We start from the raw sequence: 22,071 nt of genomic DNA, 5'->3' as shown, positions 1-22,071 counted from the left end.
TCCATTTTTTCCGATCTTCGTAATTATCTTCAAAATTTCGTATTTATCCGCGGAAACTTGACATTTATCTTTCTTTGCGAACCAGGCGTAAACCGTCATGCGGCTTACGGGATGTTGGTTAAAAAATCGTAAGTTGGGCTTCGAGTCATGTCTTAGGTCCCTTTGGGCCGTCTTCCAACTCGAAGCGCTTGTTATGGCTTCTTTCGATAAAGAACGAACTTTCCGCGGTTTTTACGGTAAAGTTTGATCGATAACTTAGAATGGCGGGGAATCGTGAAATGGGTTCGCTACGGTCTTCGGGAGATAGCATCGAAGGGTAGACGAGAACACATGGACTAATGTCATATCGATGTTTTGGAAGAGCTCAGTCGCTGCGTAGCGACCGAGGTCCCGCTCGAGCTCGGTTGTTACGTAGCGACCGAGCTTTGGCTCGAGCTCGGTCGCTACGTAGTGACCGAGCTTTGGGTCGAGCTCGGTCGCTACGTAGCGACCGAGCTCCAGCTCGAGCTTGGTCGCTACGTAGCGACCGAGCGGAACATGTGTTCGGTTGTTGCGTAGCGACCCTCTTCGAGCTCTTGTCCGATGACTCGTGTTTCTTCCGCAAAGCTTTTCGTAAAGAAGATTCTATTTCGAAGAAGTATTTCTCGAAGAAGGTTTCTACGTTTTCTTCTTCGGGAATTTTAACGTTAACTTCGTTGTAACCGTTTTCGACCCCAACAGTTAGCCCTCCAGCTCGTTAGAGTCGAGACTCTTGCGGGCGGTTTGACGATTTTGGAAAGGTTAGGCGTATTGAACGAAGTTTACTTCAATCTCCGCGGAAGAGAATTCTCGAGAAAATGTTTATTAAAAAATATGAAATTCCGAGCCCATTCTTCTATAAGTAGTGAGCTCTTGTCATTCATTTGCTTCACACCATCCCTTCTTCAAACCTTCAAAAACTCTCTAGCTCCAAATCTCTTGTTTTTAACATGTCTTCTTCCCATGGTGACAAACGAAGTTCCGATGTGGAGATGGGCGAGGCTACATCTCCGGCACCGATTCTGACTTCTCCGGTCGAAGCGCCGGCTTGCGTTGCCGATCATCTCTCCTTTCGAGAGAAATTAGTTCGTCGCCAAGCCGAGAAAGAACAGGTTCGAGCTGGCGCCGAGTTACCGTCCTCTTCTGCACTGGCCGTTGCTCCGGGTCATGGGACCGAGGGCGTAACTCCGTGAGATACGGTAACTCTCGCAGGCTCGGTCTTTCCGGATGCTTCGGCTTTACCTGCTGGATCGTCCATGACTCCGATTCTCGTTGAAGATAAGGAGAGGGCTGCTGACTCTATGCCACCTCCTCCGGCCAGGAAGGAGATCGTTCTAGCGCTGCACGCTCCTAGTGTTGTTCCGGTTACTCAGCCTAAGGGCCGGAAGAGGAAGTTTACCAAGGGCGGTGACGAGGAATCTTCGCAGCAAGGAGGCTCGAGCATAGCGTCGGGGCTTCGCAGAAAGGTTTGTCGCTCACTTACTTTCTTGATTGTTGTATATTTTTCTAAAAGGCAAAGAATCCCTAACTTTCTTCTCGTTTCGCAGTTCGTGTCGTTGATCGACGGGATAATCAGCGAGTGCGGTTCTGAGACCAGTCGTCTTGCCGGGGAGTTGTTGGAACTTCAGGGTAGATGGTCCAAAACCGAGGACATGCTGACGGCTGTCAAGGATTCTCACTCGAGATAGGGGAGCTCGAGAGGGACCTCAGGAAGACGGCGAGTTCATTGCTTAAGGAGAAGAAAGCCAGGAAGGCCAAATCTTCGGAGGTGCGTCGTCTTCAGCAGCAGATCGAGGGCGATGCAGGATTAGTGAGCCGCGGGATTCGAGAGGCCAATGACGCTCTTCGTTATGAGTTCCAAGCTTGCTTGGCGAAGATCTCCGCCTTTTTGGGCTCTCTCGAATGCATTCGGAACAGGGATTTAGCCTTGGCGACGATCGAGGGCGGGATGGCCGTGGTTCAATCGTTCCAAAGTGAGACTCCTCCGACCTTAGAGGCCGAAGAGGCCCGACTGTCTGGCTACAAAGGAGATTTGGCAGTCGTGGATGGAGATTTCGATCTCATCCTTGCTGACCTGAAATCCGCGTGCTTCCTTCCGACGTGTTCAGAAGGCCCGGAGGGGAGGGATCTGGTACTCGGAGGTGACTCGGCTCCAGGTTTAGATGAGGCGACGGGTGAAGAGGGAGCGTGAGCTCTGAGGATGATTTTGGTTAGATCTCTTGTGGGAGATTTTTTTTTTATGTTTGATGTTTCGGCCTTAAATGGCCTCATTTCGTGTTTCGGGACTGGCCGTATGTGGCTTTGAATCCCCGCCGCTCTGCGGCTTTTTTGACAAGATGGTCGAGTTGCATTTTTCATAAGCTTACGTATGGCGTGGAAGAAGGGTGATGAGCTGTCGTCTCATATCCTTTTTCGATGTGAAATGTTTTGTTCGAGATCTGTTTCGAGAGTTTTTCCGCGAGATATCGACTTCGCGGGATATCTGAAGATGTCGAATATAAACATAGAGGCATGGTTTTGGGATCTCGTATCTTTTGGATATCATGCCTTGAGATGTTAGAGACCAGTGCGCTGGGTTTAGGGCAAGACGTAGGTTTACTTTCGGTTTAAGATTTTATGCGGTGACTAGCCGGCTATCGATTTATCTGTCGCGATTTTAACCTGATTCGTACCGATTTAAAGTCTGCGATAGGTTCTCAGCTTATATGACTTGTTAGATGCGAATCGAGCATCTCTCCGGAGACAATTTTTAAGCCAACCTGAAGTGCTGGACCAAAATTTTGGGTTTCTTTTATAGCGCTATTATCCTTGTGTCGGATGTACGAGAGTCATCTTCGTGAGATGGCTATGTCTGTTTAGGACGTTCAAGAGTTCGATGTGATCAGCACCGAACTTGGCGGCAAATGCCATCGTTTAGAGTTTTTGCGCAAGATATGTGTTAAAAAGTTCATCATTTTTTTACGGAGTGTCTGTCTTCGTCGTTCGGAAGAAGCAACCCTCGAGGCATCTCTCGCGACGTCTCGCGATACCAATGGCTGCTTCTCCCTAACGGCTGATTTATTTTGAATATCGAAAATGTTTCGCGGATAAAAGATAATTTTCTTGGTTAAGATATGCCGGAAACATCGAAGGTGTGGTCGGATGTTTTCGAGTTTGAGAGTATACGAGTATACGTGTATACATATCCACTCCCCCCCTTTTTTATTAGGGGGGACATCTGAATTTGCTTTTCGACAAACTGCCTATGTACTCCTTATGGAAATCAAGCCGTCTCGTAGTTTGGTGATTGTGATTTGGTCAGTGATAGTATTTTTTGAGATGCATCGCGTTCCAGGTCCTTTGAATTTTTATGCCTTACTTGTTGACTATTTCGTAGGAGCCCAGTCGGACGACTTTTTCGATTTTATAGGGTCCTTCCCAGTTTGCTCCGAGTTTTCCCGCGTTTCGTTCAGCGGTCTTTTGGAAGACTTTGCGAAGGACTAGATCTCCCTGATTAAATCTGCAATTCCTTGGAATTGTAGTACTTTGCGGCTGCGTGTTGGTAATTTTAGATTCGGATGAGCGCTCGATCTCGGCGTTCGTTAATGAGATCGAGATCGTCGAGGAGCATTGCGTTGTTGAGCTCCTCTCGTTCGGGAAGTAATCTTCTTCGAACACCGGGAAACTCTACTTCTGCGGGAATCATGCATTCCATTCCGTACACCAGAGCGAAAGGGGTTTCTCCTGTTGCTCGCCTTGGGGTGGTACGGTGGGACCAGAGGACTCCCTCGAGTTCGTCGGCCCACCTGCCTTTTTTGGCCTCTAAGCCTTTTTTCAGTCCGTCGAGAATGGTTTTATTAATCGTTTCAGCTTGTCCGTTACACTGCGGGTACCTGGGCGTTGATTTGTTAAGCCGTATCTTCCATTTTTCGCAGAAAGTCTCGAACCGGGTCGAGATAAACTGGGATCCGATATCGGTTACGATTTCGTAAGGAACTCCATGCCTACAGATGATGTTTCTCCATACGAAACTTTCGACTTGGACATCTTTTATACTTGCGTACGAATCTGCCTCTACCCATTTTGAAAAGAAATCGCTGAGGACTAAAAGGAAACGCTTTTGCTTTGAATTATGAAGGAGACCGACGATGTCCATGGCCCAGCGCATAAAAGGATAGGGCGATGTGATGGAGGAGAGAACTTCGGCTGGTTGTCGGATGGTTGGAGCATGCCTATGGCATTTTTCGCATTTTCGTGCGAACTTCTCGCAATCTCCGATCATCGTTGGCCAGTAGTATCCATGGCGCTTGATTTTCACTGCCAGTGATCTTCCGCCGGAATGATTGCCGCAGGACCCGGAATGTACTTCTTCCATCACTTTTCTCGCTTTTTCTCCTTCCAGGCACGTCATGAGTGGTCCGGAGAATCTCCATTTGTAAATTTCGCCGTCTACTGTTACGTAGCGCGCGGCCTGTGTTCGGACTTTGCGGGCTGCCCATTTCTCGATGGACAGGTGTCCGTTTATAATGTAGTCTCGAATTGTCTGCAGCCATGGGGTATCGCAGCCGTAATCAGATTGCTCTGATTGCGGTTGTATCGTAACCTCTTCTTCTTCGTCATTTTGGCCTTCTATGAGGTTGACGACGATTGGTGGTCCGATGCTCGGATGTTCGATGAACTCGACCGGAATTACCCTTTTACGTCCTGGGTCAGAACTTGATGTAAAGGCCGCGAGGGCATCTGCCTGGACGTTTTCGGAATGGGGAATTCGCGTAAGGGCAAAACAGTCAAACTTTTGAGCTAGTTTTTGGACCAATTTGAGGTACGCGTCTATCCGTTCGTCCCTGGCTTCATACTCTCCACTGAAATGACTTGCCACGAACAAGGAATCGCAGTAAGCGTGGACGTTTCGTATTTTCAAGCCGTGAGCCAAATGCAGTCCTGCGACGAGTGCTTCGTATTCGGTTTCGTTGTTTGAGGTGTGGAATTCCAGCCTGAATGATTGCTCTAAGATCTCGCTCGTCAGAGATGCGAGGCGAATTCCGATGCCTGATCCCTGCTTGGACGAGGATCCGTCGACATGAAGGAGCCAAGTGGAATTTGGTTCCTCGTTGGTTATGGTCTCTGTCGGTAATTCGACCAAGAAGTCCGCAAGCACTTGTGACTTTGCGCTTGTTCTTGGTCGGTACTCGATATCGTACTCGCTCAGTTCCACCGCCCATTTGGCCAACCGGCCCGATTGACTCGGGCTATGCAGAATCGTTCGTAGGGGAAAAGTCGTGAGGACGACGATCGTGTGGGATTGGAAGTACGGTCTTAGTTTTCGGGCTGATGTTACAACCGCGCATGCTAATTTTTCCATTTGCGGGTACCTAGATTCGGCATCCAGCAAGGTTTTACTTATATAGAAAATAGGTTTCTGTTCGACGCGTTCTTCCCTGGTCAGCACGCCGCTCACAGCTGTTGCTGATACACGATGTATAAGAACAAAGGCTCCCCCTCCACGGGTTTTGCAAGGACTGGAGGGGAAGCTAAATACCGGTTCAGCTGTTGGAAAGCGTTTTCTCACTTGTCTGTTGATCATGAAATAAACCGGTTAAGTGCCGCGACTCTACCGGTCAGCCTTTGGACTTCCCGTTTATTCTTTAGCGAAGCCATCTCGATCAGCGCGTTGATCTGTTTTGGATTAGCTTCGATGCCGCGGAATGTGACTAGGTAGCCGAGGAATTCCCCTGATGCCACGGCAAACCTGCATTTTGTCAGGTTGAGCTTCATGTTATGGGAATTTAACTGCGCGAAACATTCCTCGAGATGTGATACGTGATCCTTTGCTTGGAGGGATTTGACGAGCATGTCGTCGATATAAACCTCCATTGTTTTACCGAGTTGTTTAGAGAACATACGGTTCACGAGTCGTTGGTAAGTTGCACCAGCGTTTTTGAGGCCGAAGGGCATTACCTTGTAGCAATAAGTTTCGCGATCGGTGATGAACGCAGTCTTCTCGCGATCGTCAAGGTTCATCATAATTTGGTTGTAACCTGAGAAGGCATCCATGAAAGACAGAAGTTCGTTTCCCGCCGTTGCTTCTACTAATCGATCGATGTGTGGCAGGGGGAACTATCTTTTGGACAGGCCTTGTTTAGGTCGGTAAAATGCACGCAAACTCGCCATTTTCCATTTTTCTTTCTGGCTGCTACAGGGTTAGCGAGCCAGTCTGGATACCTCACTTCCGTTATTGACCCGACTTTAAGCAATTTTTCGACCTCATCATTGACTGCGGAAGCCCGTTCAGGTCCTAGCTTCCGCCTTTTTTGTTTGACGGGTTTGAAAGTTGGATCGATATTTAATTCGTGACACGTTAAGTTAATATCAATCCCTGGCATATCTTCTGCGGCCCATGCGAAAGTATTCAGGTTCTTTTTTAAACAGGTTATGAGCTCTGTCCTCAAAGGCTCGCGGAGATTGGCTCCGATCTCGACGCATCGTTCCGGAGGTGCTTCGTCGAGATAGACTGTGACCACAGGTTCGCAAGTTGGTTCGCATTTTTCCTCTAGGGTCGTGAAGTTACGAAACTGCCAGAAGAGTTCAGTTGAATCTTGAATTCGCGAAACCTGGTCGGAGACCTTTTTCTTCGTTTTTCTTAGAGTGGTCTCGAGGTCTGGTCTTTTTCGTTTTTGTTATGCGGCGTAACACACCTGTGATACTCTTGGGTTTCCCCATATTACCTGGACTCCGTTAGGGGTTGGAAACTTGAGGCAAAGATGGTACGTTGATGGGATGGCACACATGGTGTTCAACAATGGCGTTCCCATGATAACGTTGTAAGATGCGGGATGGTCAACGACTAGAAACTCTGTGACTCTTGTCACGGTTCCGGCTTTGACTGCAAGATTAATCGACCCGTAGGCCATGGTCGTTTCTCCCAAAAGTCCCAGTAGTGGGCTAGGGTATTTCACGATTTCGGATTGATCGATCCCCATTTTCTCGAGAGTATCTTTGAAGATGATATCGGCCGAACTTCCGGTGTCGATTAGCACCCTAGCGACGTTGATATCTCGGATCGTCAGTTCGATAACAAGGAGATCATTTCAAGGTTTGGCTCGATCGACCGGTGCTCCCCCCTTGAACGAAATGACGTTCGCGCACGTTGAGTCTTGCATATCGTTCCTGATCGTTGAGTGGCTTTTGCGGGTTAGATTGATCCGTATCGCCCCTCCTTCTAGCGCCAAACTGTGGGAACCGAAATTTGCACTGTCGATTTCCGTTTACATAAGGAAACTAGGAAAACCCTAATTTCCCAGAGGTTCTGGATATCTGGTAATACTACACGCCAAGCAATCAGAACACGAAACGAGAAAAGTAATAAAATAAGAAATCAAAAAAGAGAGCAAGATAGTTCTTATTCTGAATCTGCGTTTGAGCGTTTACAACAAGGTAAGTGCCTGGGCTACGAGATATGTCGGCAAAAACCTAATTGAGTCGCAGCTCGAATAACAAAAACGGAAAATTGCCTAAAATTGCTCCAAGTGCTAAGTTTGCTGTGAAAGGTCTTCCTCCATGCCTCTCGCCTAGGACTCCTTATATACTGGCTCCAAGGTCAGTTTGCGCTTTTTCCCTTCTGCCCTTAAGCCGCCCTAGCATAAAAATGGAGATATTCCATTTATTCCGATCTTCGTAATTATCTTCAAAATTTAGTATTTATCCGCGGAAACTTGACATATATCTTTCCTTGCGAACCAAGCGTAAACCATCATGCGGCTTACGGGCTGTTGGTTAAGAAATCGTAAGTTGGGCCTCGAGTCATGTCTTAGGTCCCTTTGGGCCGTCTTCCGACTCGAAGCGTTTATTACGGCTTCTTTCGATAAAGAACGAACTTTCCGCGATTTTTACGGCAAAGTTTGATCGATAACTTAGAATGGCGGGGAATCATGAAATGGGTTTGCTACGGTCTTCGGGAGATAGCATCGAAGGGTAGACGAGAACGCATGGACTAATGTCGTATCGACGTTTCGGAAGAGCTCGGTCGCTACGTAGCGACCGAGCTCCTGCTCGAGCTTGAATCTGTTCATGAACTCGCAAAGTGGCTCGTCTTCTCTTTGAGATAGGCTCCAGAGATCGACGTCCGAGGTTTCTCTGTCCATGAACATGGAATACTGCTTGAGAAACTCTGAAGCAAGTTGGCAGAAACTTCCGACGGAATTTCGTTTTAAGCGAGAAAACCATTCGAGGGCGGCTCCTTTGAGGTTTTCGACGAAGAGGAGGCAGTAGCCAGCGTCTTGTTCGCGTTCCTTGAGTTTGCACCTCCCCATCGCGGTCTGGAAAGACTGCAGGTGCGCTTTCGGGTCGGTGGTGCCATCAAAGATGGGAATTTTGATCTTCCCCGGGTCCGAGACGTTGGTCTCAGTAATCCGGGTAGTGAACGGGGTTTTGCGTGCTTCCTCGAGAAGTCTGTCGATCTCGGGCGCTGCGCTTGTCGCGTGGTGGATTTGTGATTTCACTGCTTTCACCTCCGCTGCGGTTTTCGCGATGTACTCGCGGAGATCGTGGATCTCATCAGGATTTCTGGCAGCCTTGCGAGCTTGTCTGTGTTGGCCGCGGTGGATCCTAGACTGCTTCTCGGCCAGCTCCTCCTGTTCTACCCAATAGAGGTTTTCTTCTTCCTCGGTCATGGGTTTTTCGAAGGACGCGTCCTGCCGAGCGGACTGGCTTCGCGTTCTTCTTCGGTGGATGTCAGCACCGTCGTCCGAGTACTCGGACTGGTCGCTTATATCCAGGTCGATGCGCTCGATTTCTTCTCCTTCGTTTCTCCCGGTAGGAGGTAGAAGGTTCTCCGCAGTTGGCTGTGCACCTGGCTGGAGCGTTTCATCAGGGTTTTGGCCTGAGGAAGCCTTGTCCGCGTGTGCAGCTCGATTGCCCGGAGTTTCGAAATCAAGTCTTCTGCCGCTGCGGGCTCTTGTGGTTCCGCGCGGGGCTTTGCTCCCGGCCTTCGCTGTTAAGGTTTCCACCTGTTTTGCGAGAGAGGCCACGAGTTTTCCTTGTTCGTCCGTCTTTTTCTGAGCGGAGGCGAACATTTCCTTCATCTGGTCTAGTATCGCGGCGTCGGTAGTGACCGTTGCTACGTTTCCAGCTGGAGTCTTATCAGCGTTGGCATCAACGGGAGTCCCGTCGTGCGTTTGCGGGTCTGTGTCAGCGTTGGTCGTCATATCGGACTGAGCGTGTGTGGTTGCGAGAGAGATAGATCCGTACCCCCCTCCTTCTAGCGCCAAACTGTGGGAACCGAAATTCACACCGTCGGGTTTTGTTAATCGGAGGAAAGCCAAGTTAACCTAGCCTTTCCTGAAGGTCCCGGTTATCTACTGGGCCACACACAACACAATCAATATGAAAGATTCGAAAGTAATAAATCGTAAAAGAGCAAAAAAGGGAACAAAGAGGTCTTATTTCCGAATTCGCGTTTGAGCGTGAACAACAGGTAAGATCCTAGGCCACGAGAGTTGTCGGTATGTTCGCTAGTCTAGCCAACTAAGTTCTAACCTAGTCGAGTCGCAGCTCGGTAATAAAAACGGAAAAAGCCTAAATTGCTCTAAGTATTAAGTTTGCTCTTAGAATGCTCTCTCTCTCTTCTCTTCGTCCTAGGTCCTCCTTATATAATCCTCCTTAGGTCGGTTTACCTCTTCTCGGGCCGGATTTGTCGCGAAGCGGGCTTTTCCATATTTACTTTTTCTTTGTGATTATCTTCGGAAATTTGACATTTATCTCTTCCCGCGGATGCGATAAACCGTCATACCAGTTTTTTGGGTTGAAGTCTTTTGGGACCAAAGATGGGCCATTATCCGCAATTCGGACCCTCTTTGGGCCGTATCGAGACTTAAGCATTTTTACGATTTTACTCGCGAAGTAGCCATTGGTATAGGCATGGTTCTTCCAACGGAACCCTGTTTCTTCGCATAGCCGAGGCAGTTGGTGTTAAGTTAACCGTAACCTGCTCTACTACGATGAATAGGAAACTGTTCGAGAGACATAACCTTCCCAATTTCCCGAATACTTTCGACGATGTTTTTTAGACGGAACATTGGTGTCGTATCCACGGACCCGAAGACTGAGTTACGAAACTTCGAACGAAGATGCATGGTTATGGGATGGGACCCGGTTCGGAATGGTCCACGGAGAATTGGCCACACTCGCCAGGCAAGCCGATCCGTGGCACGATCGAGAGAGCCGATCGGCAACACAGCCGTGCTCGCCGGGCGAGCTGGCCCGTGTCACGACCGAGCACGCCGGCGAGTCGACCGGCGACACGGCCGGCTCGCCGGCGAGTCGACCGGCGACACAGCCGTGCTCGCCGGGCCACCTGGCCCGTGTCACGACCGAGCTCGCCGGCGAGTCGACCGGCGACACGGGCATGCTCGCCGGCGAGTCAACCGGCGACACGGCCGTGCTCGCCGGGCTAGCTGGTCCGTGTCACGGCCGAGCTCACCGGCGACTCGTCCGGCAACACGGCCGTGCTCGCTGGGCGAGCTGGCTCGTGTCGCGGCCAAGCTTGCCGGGCGATCCGTTTCGGCTGTTCGTTTTCTCGGCTTTTGAAGTTTTGACCGAGATTCAGTTTTTCTAAGGACTTTCGGACATCGATTCTGTCGTGACCGATTTTGATCCCAACAGAAACCAAATCCAAAACACTGGATATCAGAAGCCATACTTCCAGAATCAGATCAGAATCAGAATGAGAATGGGAAGATGTTCATCCTCAGTCAGGCTCAAAATCAATTTCAGAACCGGTAGAATAATCCGTAGGCTGCTCCCGCAACCGCGAGCGGTCCGCCAGATGAGCTGAAGGGAATGATGCAACAACTTCTGCAAGGTCAACAGATTCAAGGAAAAGCACTGAACCAGGTTACAACTGAGATAAACACTCGGATGGACAACATGTTCACGGAATTGAATTCGAAATACGATGCTGTAGCGAGCCACATAAGGCAGATGGACGTTCAGATTGCTCAAACTGCTGAAACAATAAAAAGGCAACAGGGAACACTCCCAGGGAAAACATACAAGAATCCCAAAGACTGTAACGCAGTCGAGCTGAGAAGTGGAAGACATCTATCAGATCATGTCCCCAAGAAGCTCACTTCCCAAGAGAAGGGAAAACAGAAAGAGGGTGAACAACCTCTGCTTGAGGATGTCCACACGACAATCAAGAACCGGAACATCCAACAGCCGCATAACCAGTAGCCCCCACGACGCAAGATCAACCTGTTCCCACTCGTGTCTACATTCCAAAAGTTCCCTATCCAGTCCCTGCTAAGAAATCACGCAAGGATTGCGAAGAGATGAAGTGCAAGAAGATGCTTGAAGAGTTAAATGTTAAGTTCTCTCTCATGGATGCTATTCAGATGATTCCTTCAATGCGCAATCTTGTGAGAGGGCTGATCTCCGAGAAGACCTCTGCAGACAGCGACATCATGATGGTCTCGAAAGAATGCAGCACAGTCCTTCAAAACAGAACAGTCAGGAAATTGGAAGATCCTGGAAAATTTGTCCTATCTGTTCAGATTGGAAAAACAGTCTTCGCTTGTTCTTTGTGCGATTTGGGTTCCAGTGTGAATCTCATGCCCTACTCAGTTGCAAAACACATGGGACTAACCAACTTCAAGCCAACCAGGATTTCTTTGTTGTTCGCAGACAGATCAGTCAAGTTGCCAGTAGGTGTTCTTGACGATCTACAAGTTCAAATTGGTGACACCACTGTTCCGGCAGACTTCGTGGTTCTGGAGCTCGAAGATGAACCAAAAGACCCTTTCATTCTGGGCCGTCCTTTCCTGTGCACATCTGCTGCAATCATTGATGTCTGCAACGGGACGATTGATCTCCAACTGGGAGATATCGTGATGAAGTTCGAGATGGATGAGCTTCTCAAACGACCTATGCTAGATGGTCAGAACTTCACGAATAGCGACACGAATGCCGCCTTGACCCCTCAACAAGGGATGATCGAAGAAATCCTCGCAGATGATCCTTTGGAAGTAGCTCTGATACGAGTAGAGTCTGAGCAGAACACGTGCAACGTTGATGCAGACGGGTACGAAAAAATGCTTGAATCGTGTGAAATCATCTAGAAGACGGTCGCTTTTCTAAGACTGGGGGAAACAAGCAATCAAATTTCACCAGAAGGAGCAACTGCTCCTAAAAAGCCGACCAAACCAACCAGCCAGCTTGATGATTCGTGGAGCGAATTCAAGGCTCCAAAGATCGAATTAAAGTCCCTTCCAGCGGGACTCAGGTATGCATTTCTTGGACCTAATTCAACATACCCTGTCATCGTGAACTCTGAGCTTAATAATGTGGAAACTGCTAAACTATTGTGTGAATTGAGAAAATACCGGAAGGCAATAGGATATTCGTTAGATGATATTCCTGGTATTTCACCTGATTTATGCATGCATAGAATACACCTAGAAGATGAATCGATGACTTCTGTAGAGCATCAGAGGTGGTTAAACCCAAATCTAAATGATGTTGTTGAGAAAGAGATAATGAAACTTCTAGAAGGTGGTGTAATTTATGCGATTTCTGATAGTAAGTGGGTTAGCCCTGTTCATGTAGTTCCTAAGAAAGGGGGGATCACTGTGGTTGCTAATGAAAAGAATGAATTGATACCTACTAGGACAGTAACCGGTCACCGTATGTATATTGATTTTCGAAAACTAAACACAGCCACACGAAAGGATCACTTCCCGCTCCCATTTATTGATCAAATGCTTGAGAGATTGGCTAACCACCCATATTGCTGCTTTTTAGATGGCTATTCAGGTTTCTTTTAGATTACCATTCATCCAGACGATCAGGAGAAGACAACCTCCACGTGTCCTTACGGAACGTTCGCCTACAGGAGAATGCCGTTTGGTTTGTGCAATGCTCCTTCGACATTCCAGCGTTGCATATGTCTATTTTCACTGACCTAATTAAGGATATAATGGAAGTTTTCATGGACGATTTTAGCGTCTATGGAAACTCTTTTTCTGTGTGTTTGTCAAACTTGTGCAGGGTCCTTCAGCGCTGCGAGGAAAAGCATCTCGTTTTAAATTGGGAGAAGTATCACTTCATGGTGCGAGATGGGATTGTTCTCGGTCACAAAATCTCAGAAAAGTGGATCGAAGTGGAGAAGGCAAAGATAGAAGTGATGATGAGCTTACAACCTCCAAACTCGGTCAAAGGAATCAGGAGTTTCCTCGGACATGCTGGCTTTTACAGAAGATTCATCAAGGACTTCTCCAATATCGCAAGACCACTCACTCGCCTGCTCTGCAAGGAGACAAGATTTGAGTTTGATAGAGATTGTTTGTCAGCCTTCCACACGATCAAAGGAGCTCTAGTCAGCGCACCCATCGTGCAACCACCAGACTGGGATCTCCCATTCGAGATCAGGACAGATGCAAGCGATTTTGCAGTTGGCGATGTGCTTGGACAACGAAAAGACAAGAAGCTTCACGTGATCTATTACACAAGTAGGACATTAGATTAAGCTCAGTGCCGCTATGCAACTACAGAAAAGGAACTTCTAGCAATTGTCTACGCCTTTGAAAAGTTCAGATCCTACTTAGTTGGATCTAAGGTGATAGTGCACACTAATCATGCAGCATTGAGGTATTTGCTGACGAAAAAGGATGCGAAACCAAGGCTACTCCGATGGATCCTATTGCTCCAGGAATTTGACCTGGAGATCAAAGACAAAAAGGGCATTGAGAATGACGTTGCAGATCACCTCTCCAGAATGAAAATAGATGAAAATACAGCACTTGATGACAGCCTTCCAGTCGAGCATGTCTACTCGATCAGTCTGGGAAGCGTCACAGAACAACCGCTCCATCCAGTTTGTTCCAGCGACCTGGAACACCTTGTATGCGCGATCAAAAAGCAACATCCCAATCTTCCATGGTTTGCTGAGATCGCCAACTATATGGCTGCTGAGAAAGAACCTGTCAAATTCACTGGCAATGATAAAAGGAAATTCCTAACAGGAGCAAGACATTATTATTGGGACGAACCCTATCTGTACCGTAGCTGTAATGATGGAGTATTCCGACGATGTGTATCTGAATCTGAGATTCAAGGAATCCTCTATCAATGTCATGGTTCTTCTTATGCAGGGCACTTTGCGACATTTAAAACCGTGTCTAAGATCCTTCACGCTGGTTTTTGGTGACAAGCAATGTTCCAAGACGCCCACTCCTACATCTCTAGATGCGACTCATGCCAGCTACAAGGGAATATCAATAAACAGAATGAGATGCCTCAGAACTTCATCTTGGAGGTTGAAGTATTCGATTGTTGGGGAATCGACTTCATGGGACCATTCCCACCATCCTTCAGGAATGAGTACATCTTGGTAGCAGTTGACTATGTTTCTAAGTGGGTGGAAGCGATTACCAGTCCCACAAACGACGCAAGGGTGGTAACTAAGATATTCAAAACCATAATCTTTCCAAGATTTGGAGTACCACGCGTGGTCATCAGTGATGGGGGTAGTCACTTCATCAACAAGATCTTTGCAGGACTATTGAAGAATAACGGCGTGCAACACAAGGTAGCCACGCCATATCACCCTCAAACTAGTGGGCAAGTGGAAGTTTCAAACAGAGAGATCAAGAGCAGCCTGCAGAAAACAGTCAGCACATGCCGCAAGGATTGGTCGCTCAAGCTAGACAACGCTCTCTGGGCCTACAGAACAGCCTATAAAACACCAATCGGGAATACTCCTTACAATCTGGTGTACGGTAAGGCTTGTCACCTGCCGGTTGAGTTGGAATATAAGGCAGATTGGGCTGTGAAACTACTCAATTTTAACATCAAACCAGCAGCAGAGAGACGATCCATGCAGATTCACGAGCTGGAGGAAATTAGGCATCTAGCCTACGAAAGCTCTAAGATCTACAAGGAGCAAACTAAGGCTTACCATGACAAGAGGATCATCAGCCGCAACTTTCAACCTAAGGATCAGGTGCTCCTTTTCAACTCAAGGTTACGATTTTTCCCTGGAAAGCTGCGATCTAGGTGGTCCGGACCATTCACCATTAAAGAGGTCCGCCCCCACGGAGCTGTTGTGTTGCTGAACATGAAAGGGGAAGAATTTGTTGTCAATGGCCAACACATAAATCCATACCTTGCTGAGACAACAATCGAAGAGGGTAAAGAAATTCCCCTAAGCGATCCCCTCCTTAGCCTAATAGGCCAACCAAGTCAACTAGTGACTTAAACCAAGCGCTTGGTGGGAGGAAACCCACTGGTGAGTGTAAATATTTCTTTTAGATTTCATTTTTGTTTCTTCTTTGCAGGATAAAAATCAAAAATCCCAAGTTACTAAAAACCGGAACAGTCTCCGATTTTTTCGGAGCAGCTGCTCCGCGAAGGTAAGTCTCTCGGGACAAAAAAAAAACAGTTTTAATTAGATTTGAATTATTTTGTAAAATAGAGGGAAACCCTAGGAAGTGGGAAGTGGGGCACGAAGTGGACCTATAAAAGGGGAAATTTCCCTATCTCTTTCCCACTTCCACAAAACTTGCCTCCTCCATCACCTCTCACCCCTCTCCTTTTTAAAACCTTAAACTCTTTCAACTTCTTCAACTTATTTTGAGTTTTTCGGTTTCTATTTGGTTGGATTTCGAACTATTTGGCTTATTTGCAGGACTCTACCATCTCCAATCGAACGGTAAGAGGCGAAATCACATTGTGATTGTCGGCCTACAAATCTCTTTATCTTCTCTTCTTTGCGCTTGAATAGATCGATTCTAGGGTTTATCAAAATTAAAATCGACCTCTCCTTTTTCTGTTGGGATGGTTAATAGAAGATGAGATGAGAATATTTAAAATGATTAGGTGGAAATTCATAACCTTTGGGCCAATGTTCTTAAATTACACATGCATCGATTTCTAAGATATGATTTTGGGATCTATTGAATCGATTGGCAAGTTGAATGAACGTATGTAATCTTCTAAAGTGATTGTATCTGGTTTGCCATTGTCAATCGGTTGTTATCACCACATTGGGCTATGGAATAGTTTGGAAAGAGCAACTAAAAATCGCAAAAGCTTCCCACTTTTTCTACAAAGCCCAATCGAATGGTACTAACTCTTTCCTTTGGTTTTGTTTTACAGATGACTCCCAAACGCACAAAGCAGCATCTAGAATCAAGCCACCATACACTCAGGGTGAACCAGAGGATTACACTGTTCCCTTTTCTTACCCATCGACATGGGAAGAGGGAACCGAGATCTCCATCACAGACGAGAACATCCCTAAGAAATCGGAGACAAGATGGGATAAAGAAGCCTCACGCCGCTACAACACTCTGCTCAACACCAACATCTTCCCGACCCATTTCGTCGACGCCGGGGCCTTGAGTGATTTAGGCCTCCATAAGGACTTACATGCGGTTCTCCAAATGTTGGGAATAGCTTATCTCTGTCACCGAACTCACCCGATGTACCCTAATTTTGGTGAGGCAAGTCCTCGCCACCGCGGAGCTAACTTTCAAAAGGCCCGGTTTCCCAATCTTTGAGGAGGCCTCCTTCACTTTCTTTGCGAGCGGTGTCAAGCACTCCATCAGCTTGGAAGCACTGACTGAGGTCTACGAGATGTCCGAGGAGTACACTCAGACTTCCTTCCCTAGGAAGTTTATTCCAGAGCAGGCATTCTGGAAATTCATCGCTTCAGGGGATTTCAAATCCCGATCAGCCAGTCAGTCTCACATCCGTAACCCTGTTCTGCGCATTACTGCTAAGGTCCTTAGCAATCTGCTCTTCACAAAGGACCAGACTTCAAAGGTGACACGTGGAGAGTTACAGATGCTGTGTGCCGGTGTTGAGGACAAGCTTAAATCCTCCGACATCGGGATTCTGACTGCACCGATGACAACCAGTCCCGGTTGTGTGCTTGTTCAGATGTTTGTGGACAAGAAAGCCAGAGTAGTTAAGGGTTCTTTGAAGAAAGACCGTTCTGGGAGTTTGCTTACTCCTCTCTTCCGCCACTTAGAGATCGATCTCTGTGTCTATCAGTGTAACGAGACAGCGGCGTTCATTGACATCCCTTACCTGATCAACTGCCAGATTCTCTGCGACGAGAACACCTATAGCTTCCTCAGTCAGGATGGGCGAAACCTCTACTGCAAGCTTCCTCAACCGATCATCACTTCGCTGAACGAAGTGACCAACATCTGTTTCGTTCCTGATGCTAAGAATTTCTGCGCCGACCCAAGGGCATCATACTGTGACGACACCATGGATGATGTTGAGTTTGTCCGCACAGATGTAGGCGACAATGAATATGACCTGGGCCCACTTGATGACAACGCAGATGACGCCGCGTACCGTCGCTGGATGGTAGATTCTCAGTGCAAGAACAACAGCCTCATGAAGAGGATACTGAAGGCGATCACTGGAGGATGCATGGGAGCTCCGAGCACAGCTGAACCTTGTCAAGACCAGCCTACGCCGCGCAGACATCGTCCAGGGAAGGAGCCAGCAGGAACTGCAAGGAGCGACGAAGAGACTCCATGGGCCACTCCACGCAGAAGGAACAGGCGTTCCGCGGGCCAGTGCGAGAGTGATGATACTGACTAGGCAGTCTCCTAGTTCTATATCCATTGGTATATCCGTTTGAACTATTCTATTTATGTTTCTGTTTCCTGCACTTGTTTATTATTTTAGTTTTTCCTTGAATTATTTTCTCACCTGAGATGGTGAGAAGTAAGTCTGGGGGAGGCGATTATCTACTACTAATCGTTTACCTTTGGTTTTTATGTTTAGATTCAGTCCGCTTTGATGTTTTTATCGAGTCAGTCCAAACTTTGTGGGAATCAGGACCTTATTCTATGATGTGTATTAACCACCCTCATGCTTTAATTCATCTTATTCAGTGACCTTAGTAGAAGCGACAGACGCACATGTGGATCCAGAACACCCTGACGTTACATCATCTTGTTCTCCAGAAGCTTTCAGCATGTCGAGGTTACTCTGAAAAGACTTAACTCCATCTAACTTGAACTTAATCTTGACTGCAATTCTTCTTGTTATGGCCTTAGATTAGGGTTTAAGGTGATCAAACACTCAGGACTTCTTATTCTTATTACCCATCTTGGTGATCCTGAGTGGCTAGCTTGTTAGGGTCGAAAACGGTTGCGACGAAGTTAACGTCCAAATCCCCGAAGAAGAAAATGTAGAAACCTTCTTTGACAAATACTTTTTCGAAATAGATTCTTCTTTACGAAAAGCTTTGCGGAGGAAACACGAGTCATCGGACAAAAGCTCGAAAAGGATCGCTACGCAGAGACCGAACACGTGCTCTGCTCGGTTGCTACGTAGCGACCGAATTCGAGCCAATGCTCGGTCGCTACGTAGCGACCGAACATCCATTCCGCTCGGTCGCTACGTAGCAACCGAGCTCGAGTCGAAACTCGGTGGCTATGTAGCGACCGAGCTCGAGCAGGAGCTTGGTCGCTACGTAGCGACCGAGCTCGAGCCAGAGCTTGGTCGCTACGTAGCGACCGAGCTCGAACTAAAGTTCGGTCCAGATATCCCGCGAAGTCGATATCTCGCAGAAAAACTCTCCAAACAGATCTCGAACAAAACATTTCACATCGAAGAAGGATATGAGACGACAACTCATCACCCTTCTTCCACGCCATACGTAAGCTTATGAAAAATGCAACTCGATCATCTTGTCATAAAAAAAAAAAGCCGCAGAACGGCAGGGATTCAAAGCCACATACGGCCAGTCCCGAAACATGAAATGAGGCCATTTATGGCCGAAACATCAAACATAAAAAAAAATCTCCCGCAAGAGATCTAACCAATGTCATCCTCAGAGCTCACGCTCCCTCTTCACCCGTCACTTCATTCAAACCTGGAGCCGCATCACCTCCGCCTTCTCCGAGCACCGGATCTTTCCCCTCCGGGCCTTCTGAACACGTCGGAAGAAAGCACGCGGATTTCAGGTCAGCTAGGTTGAGATCCAAATCTCCATCCACGACTTCCAAATCTCCCTTGCAGCCGGACAGTCGGGCCTCTTCGGCCTCTAAGGTCGGAGGAGTCTCGCTTTGGAATGACTGAACCACAGCCATCCCGCCCTCAATCGTCGCCAAGGCTAAATCCCTGTTTCGGATGCATTCGAGAGAGCCCAGAAAGGCGGAAATCTTCGACAAGCAAGCTTGAAACTCAGAACAAAGAGCGTCCTTGGCCTCTCGAATCCCACGGCTCGCTAATCCTGCATCGCCCTCGATCTGACGCTGAAGACGACGCACCTTCGAAGATTTGGCCTTCCTGGCTTTCTTCTCCTTAAGCAATGAACTCGCCGTCTTCCCGAGATCCCTCTCGAGCTCCCCTATCGCGACCTCAAGTTTCAACATTTTCACTGAGTGAGAATCCTTGACAGCCGTCAGCATGGCCTCTGTTTCAGACCATCTACCCTGCAGCTCCAACAACTCCCGTCGATCAACGACATGAACTGCGAAAAGAGAAGAAAGTTAGGGATTCCATGTCTTTTAGAAAAATATGTAGCAATCAAGAAAGTAAGTGAGTGACAAACCTTTCCGCGAAGCCCCGACGCTATGCTCGAGTCTCCTTGCTCTGGGAACCGAAATTCGCACTGTCGATTTCCGTTTAAATAAGGAAACTAGGAAAACCCTAATTTCCCAGAGGTCCCGGATATCTGCTAATACCACACGCCAAGCAATCAGAACACAATAATGACAACGATAAAGTATAAGAAATCGAAAAGAGAGCAAAGTAGATCTTATTCCGAATTCGCGTTTGAGCGTTACAACAAGGTATGAGCCTGGGCTACGAGAGCTGTCGGCGAGATTCCTAGTTCTAAAACCCTAAGAAGGCAATAACCTAGTTGAGTCGCAGCTCGAATAACAAAAACGGAAATATGCCTAAATTGCACTAAGTGCTAAGTTTGCTGTGAAAAGTCCTCTCCTCATGCCTCTCGCCTAGGACTCCTTATATACTGGCTCCAAGGTCGGTTTACGCTTTTCCCCTTCTGCCCCTAAGCCGCCATAGCATAAAAATGGAGATATTCCATTTTTTTCCAATCTTCGTAATTATCTTCAAAATTTCGTATTTATCCGCGGAAACTTGACATTTATCTTTCTTTGCGAACCAGGCGTAAACCGTCATGCGGCTTACAGGATGTTGGTTAAGAAATCGTAAGTTGGGCTTCGAGTCATGTCTTAGGTCCCTTTGGGCCGTCTTCCGACTCTAAGCGTTTGTTATGGCTTCTTTCGATAAAGAACGAACTTTTCGCGATTTTTACGGTAAAGTTTGATCGATAACTTAGAATGGCGGGGAATCGTGAAATGGGTTCGCTACGGTCTTCGGGAGATAGCATCGAAGGGTAGACGAGAACGCATGGACTAATGTCGTATCGATGTTTTGGAAGAGCTCGGTCGCTACGTTGCGACCGAGCGCTCGATCGCTACGTAGCGACCGAGCTTTGGCTCGAGCTCGGTGGCTACGTAGATCAAGCCGTCTCGTAGTTTGATCCTAGGTGAAAGTTGCTTGGACTTACTCATGGAGTGTTACCGAAGTTTATTTCATTACGATCTAGTAGCAGAACATTTTTCATAGGTTTTATGAAAGGATTATCATGACACATTCGTTTCTGGAACGAATTGGTCGACTAGAGGTGGATCTAGCCACCATCGGGAGGAAAGCATCTCTTTTTGCACGATGCTACATCTTTTCTCGAGTTTTCTTCGTCACAAATGTTTTCGATACTGAAAGAAATGCTTTGGTGATTGAAGATTTCTCGTAGAAATTTTTAAACGAAACTGGCTTTCTAAAACTGGAAAGGGCTTCAATACTTTTGCTAATCGTCGAGTTTCAGTTTGATATTTGTATATGTTTTATGTACGCATGATTGCGACAAGAAATGATGTATAGTCTTTGAGATTATCTTCATGATCGTCTCGATATGTTGCTAGCGTTTAGACGAATTTTAGATTGTCGTTTGCCTATTTGAGACGATTTGCTTTGACAAAATCGTTTTCTTGACGATTTGCAAATGTTTTTGATGTTTGGGAGTATACGAGTATAGTATACGTACCTACTCCCCCTTTTTTTTTTTTTTTTTTTTTTTTTTTTATGAAAGAAAACAGTTGAACTGATACTTTGAAGGGTTGTGTACGTTTCTTCTTCTAAGGTTTGAAATGATCAATAATCCTGGACGATTTAAAGACGACGCTTGGACTGTGATTTGGTTTGTTTCCACTTTGACGACTTGGAATATGTCGGTTCCGAGAAAATTGCTAGAAACGAATCGGTTTTAAGACGACGTTCATGTCTCTCGTTTTTTCTCTCTTTAGGAAGCGAGCTTGATATGCGTGGCGATCGTTTCTCAATTTTCGGAGATTTTAGATCGGTTTGCAAGATCTGGCTGAACAGTTATGGAACGATATATCGAGACAAGAAAAATCGCCTAAGACTTAGTTCGCTAGACTATCCACCTAGGTTTTACGTTCCCTGAAGTTCTATAGCAGTCTCAAAGGCGTTTTTATTTCTTAGTAATTTCCTACGAAAATTCCAAGTCTGATTTCAAAAATTTCAAGTCGGAAATACCTTAGTTCTCTCGAAGACGCAGTTTTGTCTCTTCTCAGTTTTGCTTGCTTATTTCCCCTTCCTCTTCTCGTGTATGTTCGCCATTTTCAATATTGGTCTTTATCCTTTAAACTTGTCATTTATCTTCCGAACTTGGCTGTTATCTTCTCCATAGATACGACATCAATTTTTATAAAACGGTTCAACGTAATCGTATAGTTGAGGCGGCTAAGGTGTTAAGTTAACCGTTGCCGTTTTATACGATTAATCTGAATCCAAGCGAGAAAACAAATCTTTGCGGGGTTTTTTTTTATCGTAAAGTTTCAATGGTAACTCCAATCAAGACGAAACAAGAGATGTTTCGATCAAGATTTGAAGGAGAACACAAAGATGGAGGTAAGGGCGAGTAGGAGCAAGCGAAAGAGTTTAGACGAGTCTTACTTGTTTTTGTCGTAAAATCTCAACGGAAACTCCGATTGAGATGAA

General features: G+C 46.9%; 1 pseudogene; it reads left to right on the top strand.

Moving 5' to 3' along the window:
• The window catches only part of LOC125590458, a 124,120-nt pseudogene that overhangs the window by 17,534 nt on the left and 84,515 nt on the right, over positions 1 to 22,071 (top strand).

This window comes from Brassica napus, chromosome C7, assembly GCF_020379485.1.
Source record: "Brassica napus cultivar Da-Ae chromosome C7, Da-Ae, whole genome shotgun sequence".
NCBI lineage: Eukaryota > Viridiplantae > Streptophyta > Magnoliopsida > Brassicales > Brassicaceae > Brassica > Brassica napus.
This window is presented reverse-complemented; position numbering and strand designations above follow the sequence as displayed.